The following is an 11,818-nucleotide window of genomic DNA, read 5'->3' as shown; positions in this document are numbered from 1 at the left end:
CTCCACTACTACTGAATCTTTTTGGGACCCAAGTGTTCTTTTTGGAAACCTGAAAAGTCATGTCCTTTGGAGCCTGGCCTGGCTTGTGTACCAACCATCTCAAATGACTTTTCCCTTCACTATGCTGGAGGCTCTGACTGGACCTGTAGGAGATGGAGGCTGGCTCACCAGGTGCACAGGACAGAGAGATTGGTATCTGAGTAACCTGAATATCTCCTAAGAACCCTAAATCATTGGAGAGAAAGATGAGGTTATGTACAGGCATCATGATTCATTTTCATATTTTTTTAAATTTCGTATTTCTAACAATTATTTTTGTAGTTTTCATATGTAAGTAAAAATGTTCACTTACATAGAAGTGCTGAGGATTAAAAAACTACTTGAGAATTAATGTGTGTCATCCTTCTCTTTCTTTGTGATATCATCCCCTCACCATAGCTCCTAGCTCCAGGGGAGTCTTCCTCACTCACACAGACCTCAAGCTCTTGCTTGCATCCTATGAAACAAGGCTGAAGCCTCTCATTTGGCGAGAAAAACACAGGAAACAGTGGGACTCCATCCCCCTCACTTGCTCTCCTTCCTAATCTCCCTATATCTGTACAGGATGCAGAGCATTAGCAACCTCAGGAGCTGAGCAGGGAGCCTCGTTTTGTGAAGTTGAAGTGAGGCTCCAGATGAGATAAGTCAAATGGAGCTTTTATGTGGAACTTGCTGCAAAGGGCCTCACTGGGGAGTCAAAGAAATGCACCGGTGGTCACAGAGGAGGGCAGGATGGGAGGCGTCTCCTATGAGTGAAGTTGTTTCAAATCTCTATATTTGGGGGAAAAGCAAAAGAGAAAAATTCCACGTGTTGTCCAGCACCACGACAAAGGATCTTATTGCTAAAGTCTTTTTCCCTATTGGAAGATGGGGCACAGTGCCCTTCAACAGTAAGAAAACCACACCCACCTGCAGTTACTGCTCAGCCTGGAGAGGGCTTCTGGAAAATGTCATTTCCAAGTGAACCACTGAGATATTAGTCTTCACTAGCCCAGTGGTTACACACCATGGGACACTACTGTCAACAGAATTTTCCAGGAAGTTTAAAAAAAAATAACTTTCAGCTAGGGAACTAAGTGCTCTGTTGAAGGCAAACGGAGAAGGGGAAAATGATCATACCTTAAGTAATGGATATGCAATTCCTGGGCACTTGTTTAATTGATGAATATCCTGTTCTACTTATCTCCATACAGAAATATTACTATGAGTATGAACACATATTAACATGTAGATGGGTATACAATAAATATATATTTGTATAGAAATGTATCTCTATGTGTTTATAAATTAATGTGTATCTATTTGTATACACACATGAATGAATATACATCTAATATGTTTGTAGATAGCTGTATATAAGTGAATATATGTACATACTCACTAAGTTAATGAAAATTGTTCTTAGGGTAGTAATTCTTTTGAAATATTTTGTACTTTTTGGGCTTTTGAAGCAGATTCTCACTTTGTAGTTCAGCCAGGACTTGAGTTTACTGTGTAGCCCAGGCTAGGGTCAAGCAGATCAGCTACTTATCCTGGTTCCATCAGAAACTGCTCACTCACTGCACAGACAGTTTAGAGTCCGGGGTCTCTCACCTGTCCAGTGGTCGTGGGTCTGGGAGAGACTTCAGTGTTACTGTCATCAACATCTAAGATGAAGGCATGACATATAATGACTGTCAACTGAGTTGTAGTCATTCTCCCCCTGTGATTTATCCTGGAGCACAAACTCATTGTGTTGTCTGTCCTGCTGTTTGCTGGCCATGTGACATGGGAGTTCCTCTCTCCCCATCTGACTAAAGACTATGTCCCATTCCTCCTGATCAGAAAGGTGACAATGTGCAGCAGAAAATTAAATGAATTGGTGTTCTTTATATCCTTTCTTATGTAAGAGTCTTGCCGGAAAACTCAGTAAAGTCTTTCACATTAGGTTTCCATTTCTACAGTAAGATTTTACATGAAATTATTTCTTAAACATGCCAAAGTCATTGTGTTACAGTTCTAGAGGTCAGAAGTTTAACTCTATGCTCAGTGTGATAAAACTAGGATGCTGTCAGGGTGCACTCACACTGGAGGATCTAGAAGGAACTGTGTGCCTTTCCTACTCCCAGAGGAGTCACCGAGCCTGCGTCCCTCATTTGTCCATCTCCCAGCATTTGATCTCCTGGCCTCTCTCCAGGTCACACCTTTGTGTGCCACCTTCCTGTGTGTTTTCCAGATATCAGTGCTGAGGAATCTTGGTCCATAGGAATGAAGGGTGTGATTTTGTGTCCCAAAGATTCTGCTTTGGTGTCTTTCAATCTCAGTTAACTAAAAATGTTCTGTTTTTGGGGAGAAAAACTTTGTTCCCTTGTTGAAATAAAGTCCTGATTACATTCATGCATCCATTTATTTAGAAATAAGCATCTACTGTTCTTAGACAGACAGTGAAGAAGGCAGTGAATTTCAAGTTGTTTTTGTGTGAAGTGACTTTTCTTTGCTTTGCCTAGTGTGCTGGTGTGTAGCAGAACAGATGTATTGAGTGGCACCACATAGAATGCATGGTGATGTCGGCTGTGTTGCTTTATGTTATAATGGCATGTGCCAAGATGAGAGCCTCACCGACAGCTGAGCTATCTACAGAATTATGACAACAGGAATGTCTGACATACATTCTACAAAATGAAAAAAACACATCTTCTCTAGAACAACACAGCAATTTAAATAGTATGTGGTGTCCACATTGAAGGAAAGCTCTCTATGGGCACCTGAGACATCTAGAGCATTTTTGCATGGTGCAGACAGCAGTGAGTCTCAGGAGAGTTTGTGGTAGGTGAACAGAGTGCACCTGAGAAAGTCAATGGGTGCTGGTCCTGCCTTGGAGTCGGAATATGTTTTTGGACATACAGGAAAACATGCATCAAAATCAATGGAAATAAATATTAGAAATGTGGCTTTTCATAAATGTAAAATGTATTTGTATCAAACTGTCGAAAAAGGAAAAAGTTCTGTGATTGTGGCTATGCTGTAGCATTGATTCTCATCTGGTGCAAATTCCTGTTATTCTCTTTGGCTAACATTTTTTTTTTTCTTTCCTGGAATTTCATGTGAGCTGTTAAGTACTGAGTTGGATAATATTTTCACTTTTATTTCATTGAAAATTCAAAAAGAGGATTCGTGTGATCCTTTCTTGTACACATGGTGCCACTGCATACTCTGCATTAAATGGAGATGCTGGAGTATGACCCGGGGCTCAGGTGCACAATCTACCCAGTGGCCACATCAGGTGGCTTCATTGCAGTTGGCCCTGAGGGTGTCACTCTCGTTGCTGCCTCATCTTAGTTGTGTGGCTCTGAAGGCCCTGTTGCTGTCTGAGAGCCAAGTAGAGTAATGGAAGTGCTGAGATCTTCATTTGCAACCAGAAAATTTCACAATCCTGTTAAGGCTGGACAGAGTCATTCTCTGACCAAAGGTTTCTTCCCTGAGGAGGAGGCAGGGAGATCATTTCAGACCCAGGATGAGATCCTCAGTTCTTCATCTTAGCCATCCTGTGTAAGTGAGTGTATTTTTCCCAATGCTGTGATTTTCATTTGAATGTAGGAATGATTCATCTCTCACCATAAATGTGAAATAATAATAAAAATCCTTTATTTGAAAACAAAGAGAAATGCACAGCAAGTCAACACTCTGCTTTAATTTTTCAGTGATTTATCTTTCTCCTGATTTATTGTCATGGTCCCCAAGCCCCATGATTGTAAGCCATCATTGACTGCTGCGTTTTGAACCTGGTGAACTCTGAATACTCCTCATGTCCCCTTCAATGTCCACAGATTTAGAGGAGTCTGGTCTGGTGATGGATGAAGATGGAAGGTTTCTTCTGTCTGTTTTATTGTGGATGTTTAAGACTGACACCAGGTGAAGCACTCTGCCACTGAGCCATGCCTGCAGTCCCAGATTAGAGATTTTTCTCATCTCTGCAAGCTGATCCAATGTGATCAGCCCTGCCTGCTCTCTACTGTCTAACCATGTGTCCTATAGGGAGTCCTTTTCTCCCCTGTGCCTGTTCTCTGGGTTCTGCTTTTTGACCCTGACATTGCTGAATTCTTCTCCTGCTCAGGGCCTCATGACTCATGACTTCGTTGCCATGTGCCATTGCCCTTGGTAATCAGTCTTGAGTTCATGCCCGTCTGTGGCTGTGACTCTGGTGAGTGCCTGCCTGTTTTTTTTTTTTTTTCTCTCCAGAAGGCTGGGCCTGAATGGGAGAACTTTAACAATGAGCTGTTCATCTCTGGTTGTGCCTGCAAGTCCTGAGTTTTTACACATTGATCATATTGTTCTCAGTGTCAGTGTTGGGCTGCTTTCACACTGAAAATGCCAGTCTCACATTCATAAAATCCTCCATGTCCTTGGAGCCCCTGATACGTGGGACAGACTAGGGTGAAGCCAGTGAGGCTTTTACTTTGGGTTCAAAATTGAATTAAGTTCCCACATCACTGTCACTTGTAGGATTAAATTTTAATGCAATCCAAAATTGTGCAAAAGGCATCTCATAGAAAAAAAATCAGAATTGTTGGTTAAAACAAGATCTTCCTTGTGAACAAATAAGTGTCAATAAGGATCATGTGATATTGTAGTAATATGATATTGGTAGGGTTATTTGATGCATAATTTTGATTGTGTTTCTGCTTCTAGTTGTGATCAGTGGTGGTTTGATAGCAGCAATGCAAGTGAGTATTGCAAGATTATTAGAGCCCAAGACACTTGATTTCTGTAATGTGGAGAATTGTTTGTGTGCTGTGCTTGACTGGGGCAGGGGTGTGTGCAAGGTTTAATTCTAATGACTATAAGAGCACTGGATCATGTTAAGAGGAGGAAGGAAATGATTTTAACCAGTGTTCTATATGAGACATTTTCCAATAAATAAAATGAAAATAATGGAAACATTAAATCGTTAGGTTTCATTAGATATCTGTGGCAGTACTGCTGATGCTGAATTAGGTCACAATGTTGTAAGCAAAATATTACAATAAAGAGTTTGAAAGAGGCTGAACATTGATGGCAACTTGCAGTGCATGAATTCCACCGGAAGATGGCAGCCCATGCACACTTCTGTAGGTTAAGCCTTCAGTATCCCGCTGCTCAAGGGTTTGTAATCCCACAAGTGAAATAGTTTGGCTGGTTTTATAGCAATGTTCCTCAAGGGAAATTTCCTTTGAGTGTAACATATGTTAAATTTACATTTGAAAATTGAAAAATGGTTCTATTAATGTTATTTTGTCTCTGAGGCATGAATCTCCCTCAGTTCCGCTTTAAAATATGAGTAGCCTGTCCTTGTTGGCCTGCCCTGTGGATTTCTCCTCATCTCTTTGCTTTGCACCGGTGTTACCTCAGGGTCCCGGTCTGCATTCATCTGTTTACACTCTCCTTGTTCTTTGGAGTCATTCTGGGTAGCTCAGAGCAGTTTCCTAATCCCCAAAATCCCTCCTGTGCCTCTGGATTAGGAAAGTGTGAGCCTGTTCCTGGCAACTCCTCAGGATTTTAAAGTGCTCCCTTCCAAGTGCTCAGGCCCCAATGCCTCTCCTTGCTGCTTCCCTTAAACTCCCCTGGTCTCACAACAGATGGATTCAAATTCTCTAGTAGCTCAGAATCAACCAGTGGAACAATTGCCCCGAATTTTACCTTGTTCTCATAGAACACATCCAGAAAGACAAAGACGTTTAATTGTTTTGCCTTTAAAATTCAGTCACCGTCTGCCTACTTTTCACTGCAGCATTTGGTGGGTCAAGGGTGTGCACAAGGAAGACCTCGGAGTGGAGAGTTTTCATCGCTTTCTCTTCCATGACACAGGGCCTTGCTGCTCTGCTGTCTTCCTCACTCTCAGTCCCAGGCAGAGGCCTCAGCTGCCTCTTGTTCTGCTTCTTCAAGCTCTTCCTCTCACACAGAGCAGGCTGTGCTGTGCTGCTCCCCAGACAGCAGTGCAGGAGGGCAGCTGAGCCTCCCCAGGCAAGGAGGTTTTTGTTCAGGGCTGTAGCACTGTGTGAGGAACATGTGTACCTTGCCAACAGTAATAAACTCCAGCATCCTCAGCTTCCACCCTGCTAATTTTGAGAGAGAAATCTGTGCCTGACCCAGTGCCACTGAACCTGTCAGAGACCCAAGAGTCTCAATTGGAAACCTGATAAATCATGCGTCGTGGAGCCTGGCCTGACTTATGCACAACCCAGTTCAAGTTAGTTTTTCCATCACTATGCAGGAGACTCTGACTGGCCTTGCAGGAGATGGAGGCTGGCTCTCCAGGGGCGATGGACAGAGAGAGTGGGGTCTGGGTCACCACAACATCTCCTGTGGATCCTAAAAAGATAAAGGAGAATTTTGAGATCACTTGCAAATATCTTGAGCCATTTTCACTGTTTTCCCTTTTTCTTATATAGCAGTCTAAATTATTTTTGTCATTCTAATTTGTGTACAAAAGCATTCAGTTTGAAGAATGGGGCCCTAGACTAGCAGCCCCAAGGGCACACATAGAGTTTTCCTGCAGCATCTCTGTGTTTTTTGTGTAAAATCATGAGCAGAGGACAGAGGTCCTCTTTCACTTGGAATTCTCCTCATCCTGCAGACCAGATCCTCCTCTCTTCATGCTTCAGTCTAGGCCATAGCACTATGCTCTAAGCACATCTGGGCAGGAGCGGGTATCCAGAGCCCACCTCTCACCCCATCTCTCCCTAACCTCCAGGTGTCCTTACCAGGCAGGCAGAGCATCAGCAGCCCCAGGAGCTGAGCAGGGAGCCTCATGTTGAGAAGCTGGATTCAGAGTCCTGATTCCCCAGGGTGAGGTGACAAGGGAGCTCTTATCTCAGACTGGCATGGGCAGTTCCTCTCTGAGGAGCAAGATGCAAATGCCCTGATGGGTGCAGTGTTGTGGAAAGAGTGAAGGGGCAGGTGTAAGACTCTGCTGCTTGCTGGTGGTAGAAACTGTCCTTTGTGTTTGGAGGGAACCGATAGAAAGTCCCTGCTGTCTGCAGTAGTGGGCATGAGGACTGAAGGGTGAAAGTCCGCACCTGTGACAGGACCATGAGCACCATATTGAATATGGTGGCTAAACTGGATAAAAACAGTCATGTTGAAAGAATTTATATGTTGTTTTCTGACATATACCTAATAGTACTGTGCAAATGAAGTGGAAATTATGAAGAAATTATGACTTCTGCATTGAATATAAAATTCTTGTTAAGTGTGTTTTAAAAATTTTTGAATGATCTGTTTTGTTTATCTCTATTGAGATTTATTTGTGAAATTATTTACATTTAGTATAAAATTTAATACATGTACTTGTTTCTCAAATACGTATCTGTATACAAATGTGTGGATGTGTCTATGCCACACACACACATCAGATTAATAAAAAGTAGTTCTTAAGGCAAAAATTCCCCTTAAGTCCTGTGTGGATGGAGGAGGTATAACTTCATAGATATCTAAGTGGCCATAAATGTCCTTGTCATCTCTGTGTTTTATTGTCCTAGCACTGTGCACCCGCAGTGCTTGTGTGAAAAGGAGACCTTGTGTGAGGACATCAGGATGACCCCAGGCTTCTTCCTGTCTCTGCACAGTGTGAATGAGTGAGCTGCTCTGGTCAGGATAATCCTGGGCTTGATGCTGGGTCAGATCTGCTGCGGGATTTTAATTTCAGATTTCTTCCTCTAAGCCAGGAGATAAGCCTGGTGTTGAAGACCTGAAGTTCCTGGTATTTTTAAAATGACAGTCAGAGAATTCTGGCTCATGCCCCCAGAACTGTGGAACCTTATTGGGAAAATTGATATTTCCTCATGTTTGCTCTCATTTTAAATACAATGCTCGAAATATTTCTCCTGTCCTTCTCCTCCATCTCCTTCTTTGTCTTTTCTGCTCCTGCCCTTGGGATTGAACGCATACTCTTCTCACTAATCTGTATCCCAGCGGCTTTGACTATTATTTTTTGTCTTATGAGACAGAGTAATCTTAAGTCACTAATTTTGTCAGTTTAGGCCAGCACTTGCCATCCTCTTGCCTCAGGCTCCCTGAATGCTGGGATGATGGCTGTGTCATCCTGCTTGTGTCTTTGTCTCCTGAGTGTTCACATTCTCTGTAAAGACTTGGAAAGGTTGGTGTGATTTTGTGTTTGACATTTCTAGGCTCTATTTTTGTTGTTTTTGAAATGTTACACATTTTGATTGGTATTTGTTTGCAATGCATAACGATCGCATTTATTGTGTGGGGTAGGTGCATGTACATTGCATACCTTACTGTATTTTCCTTTGCCTCATTTTTAGATTCTATTCTTTATCTATCTACAGTGAATTAACAGCAGTGAGTAACATGACAGAAAAAAAGGGTTGAGTTCATGGGAACAGGCACAGAGCAGGTTTTTTTGTTTTTTTTTTTTTTTTTTTTTTTTTTTTTGTTGTTGTTCTTTTTCATTTTTATCAGTACCAGGAATCAACCTCACGACTGCCTGCTTCCAAGGCAGGCACTTATGCCACTGAGCTAAATCCCCAACCCCTTTTCTTTTTTTGGAGAGCAGGGTTTTAAAGTTTCACAAAAATGTAGGGAAGATATGAGAACTTGATGGAAAATAATGGGCATATTGATTCAGCTTTCATATTCTTGTCCTTGGAAATTCAGCAGTCCATGAGCCCATGTACAATTTGGGTGTGTTACAGTAGGGTACGGCACCAATTTTAGATCAAATTTGAATTGGATTTTAAGAATTTGTAGTACATTATCTAGTAAAAGTGATACAAAAGGGGAGATCATATTAATGAAATCAATACTCTCTTGTCAGTAATGTGCTAATGCTTTAAATTTTCCAGACGAGTTATAAATTTATCTTGCTTATAAAGTACCATGAAATATCAATTTTATATTGTTGATTAATGATTTTTTGTTAGGTTCACTTTTCTATATAATATACTTTGATTTCTTCAATATGTTTTTCCAACTCCCATTCTGGTGCAGACCATTTGCTTTGTGTAATTTCTACTGTTTTCATTCATACTTGAATTATTGATATTTTGTCATGTTTTAGAGAGAGGGTTTCACTGTGCAATGCATGCTAGTGTTAAATTTACTTTGTAGCCCAGGCTGTCCTCGAACATGCAGCTATTCTCCTGCCTTAGCTTTTTGAGTGCTGGGGTACAGGGACATTGCACCACACCTGGCTGAATTATTTTTGAACTGCTACAATCTCTGACTGTGTGATCTCTGATCCTTAAAATGTTATTTGTAAAGGCTTTTACATTGTGAGTTATTGATGAAAGATATTGACTAATTCCTGTCAGTGCATTATTATTTCATTCTTGATTTCTGTATTTTTTTTCCTTCTGATGAACTTCTCACTCTTTTTAGTGCTGGTTTGGTGGTCCTGAATTTCTTAAAGGGCTCTTTGTCATGAAACTTCTTTATATTTTCCTCAATTTGGAAAGATATGTTTGTACAATACTATAATGTACAGTGAAATTTTTCTTTTGGACTTGATGCATTCCTTCTAGTTCGCCTGTCTAAAACCAAAGTCCATTTTGCATGCTTGTGATTTGATTTAAGTTCCAAATTTCATAAAATGCCAGTAATTTTTAAGGCACATAAGGAACCTGTGAAGTCACCCTCACTCCCCTCCCCTGTATATTCAGGCTTCACTGGAGCACAGGTCTTTGTTTCTCATGGCCTCTTCCTGTTTAATCTTCTCTGCTGACTCTGTAGAACCAGGGTCATCTGTTTTGCTGCCACATTTGTCTTGTGAAGGTCATTACAATTTACAATGTTATTAATGAATTGTGCTTGGTAGGAGCTGAGGTACCACGGGGATACAAACCTTAGTCACAATTTTCTCCTCTCAGGGCATCACCGTCTTTCTCTTCCACAGTCTCAGACAACTGGTTGTGCTGTTCCCCAGGCAAGTAGCACATGAGGGCAGCAGTCTTCCCCAAGCAGGGAGGTTTATGTTGAGAATCTAACAATGCAGGCAGAGCTTGTGGACCTTGGACACAGTAATAAATTCCATCATACTCAGGTTCCACCCTGCTGATTTGAGTGTGAAATGTGTGCTGACCCACTGCCACTGGATATTTTGAGACATAAAATTGCTTCTTGAAAGTGTTATAAAGCATACATTATGGAGGGTGACCTGGCTTCTCTATAAGTGAATTGAAGAGATGTTTCCATCACGATAGAGGAGGCTTCTACTTGGCCTGTAGGAGATGGAGGCCGAGTCTCCAGTGGTGATGAACAGAAAGAGTAGATTTTGGGTCATCTCAATAACTCAGTGTATCACAAAATGATGAAAAATATAAGTTCACTTTTATGATTTTTGCTTTCTTGTAAGTTTCAAACTACATTACTTTTTTATTTTGAAAAATATTTTGAAACAATAGAAAACTATTCAAATTTTAAAAGTTAATTAAATTTATTGGTGCATTTTAAGAATATATGCTGATCACAGTCTTCATAGGGAATTGGTTTCAGTACATGATATAAGTTGATTCTTTTATGTCCATTCCTCTCTACTCTTCTCAATCCTTGATCCCCTCCTTACTTACCAAAGCTTTGTTTCCATTTTTCCTTTTTTCTTCTGTCTTTCCCTTCCCTAGTTCCCCTTCCCATTTGAACATTTTCTTACTATTTCACATCTGTTATACCTTTTGTTACTCACTTACTCTTTTGTGTTCTCACGGTGGAGAAACAATGTGGTATGTACACTTGCGTGTCCAATTCATTTCACTGAAGAGGATGGTCTCAGTGTGCACCCATGTAGATAGAAATATCTCAAGCTTAGGCTTCTATATGGCAGAGGGGACGTGCACTATATATACTCCCACATCTCCTTTACCCATTCATCAGGCTGATGGGCATTTGGGTTGCTTCCAAGTCTTGGCTAATATGAAGCGTGCTTCTTTAAACATGTGTGTGCATGTCTCAATCTGGTATGATTCTTTGAATTCAATTGAGAAGATATGAAGAAGTAAAAGAGCTGGGTGGAATGGATCCTCTTTTCCTAGTTTTTTGACAAAATTTTGCACTGCTTTTCATGGTGGTTTTGTTAGTTCACTGCCCACTTAAAGTGGAGAAATCTTTTTATCCCACAGCCCCACCAGCATTTGCTTTGGGCTCAGTTTTTGATGATACTCATTCTTTCTGTGGTGTATGGAATCTGAAAAATGTTTTAATCTTTTGAATCATTGGAGAAATTGAACAATTTTTCATATGTTTATTTGCCAATTGCATTTCTTCAACTGAGAAACATCTATTCATTTCAGATGCCCACTTTTAGATTGGGTCTTTACATTTGAGCATGTAATTTGTTAAATATTTCCTTATATATTCTATAAAATAGCCCTTTTCTAAGAAATGGCTGGCAATTTTTTTTCCATTGCGTGGGTTGTCTCCTCATTCTGTGGGTGGTTTTTCTTGCTGTACAAAAGCTTTTTAATTAAATGAAATTCGAGTTGCTGATTATTTGTGATTTTTCCTGTGTAACTGGGACCTCGTTCATAAAGTCTTTGCCTATATCTGTTTTCAAGAGTTTCACATATTCTTTGGTCCTGAAGAGTTAGTGTTTCTGTTTTAATATTTAGATATTTCATTCCTTTCAATTTTAGTGTAGTGCATGAAGATAGACTTTGATCTAGTTTATGTCTTCCACATGTGGGAAGCATCGTTTGTTAGTGTCTTTCTTCTAGTGAACTTCTTTGATGGCATTTTCAAAGACAATGTGGCTGATAGTGTTTGGAGTTGTTTCTGCCTCTTTTATTCTGTTTCACTGATCCTTAGCTCC

This window comes from Cavia porcellus, unplaced genomic scaffold (genome assembly GCF_034190915.1).
Source record: "Cavia porcellus strain 051 isolate PalLab524CR breed Dunkin Hartley unplaced genomic scaffold, mCavPor4.1 scaffold_18, whole genome shotgun sequence".
Lineage (NCBI taxonomy): Eukaryota > Metazoa > Chordata > Mammalia > Rodentia > Caviidae > Cavia > Cavia porcellus.
This window is presented reverse-complemented; position numbering follows the sequence as displayed.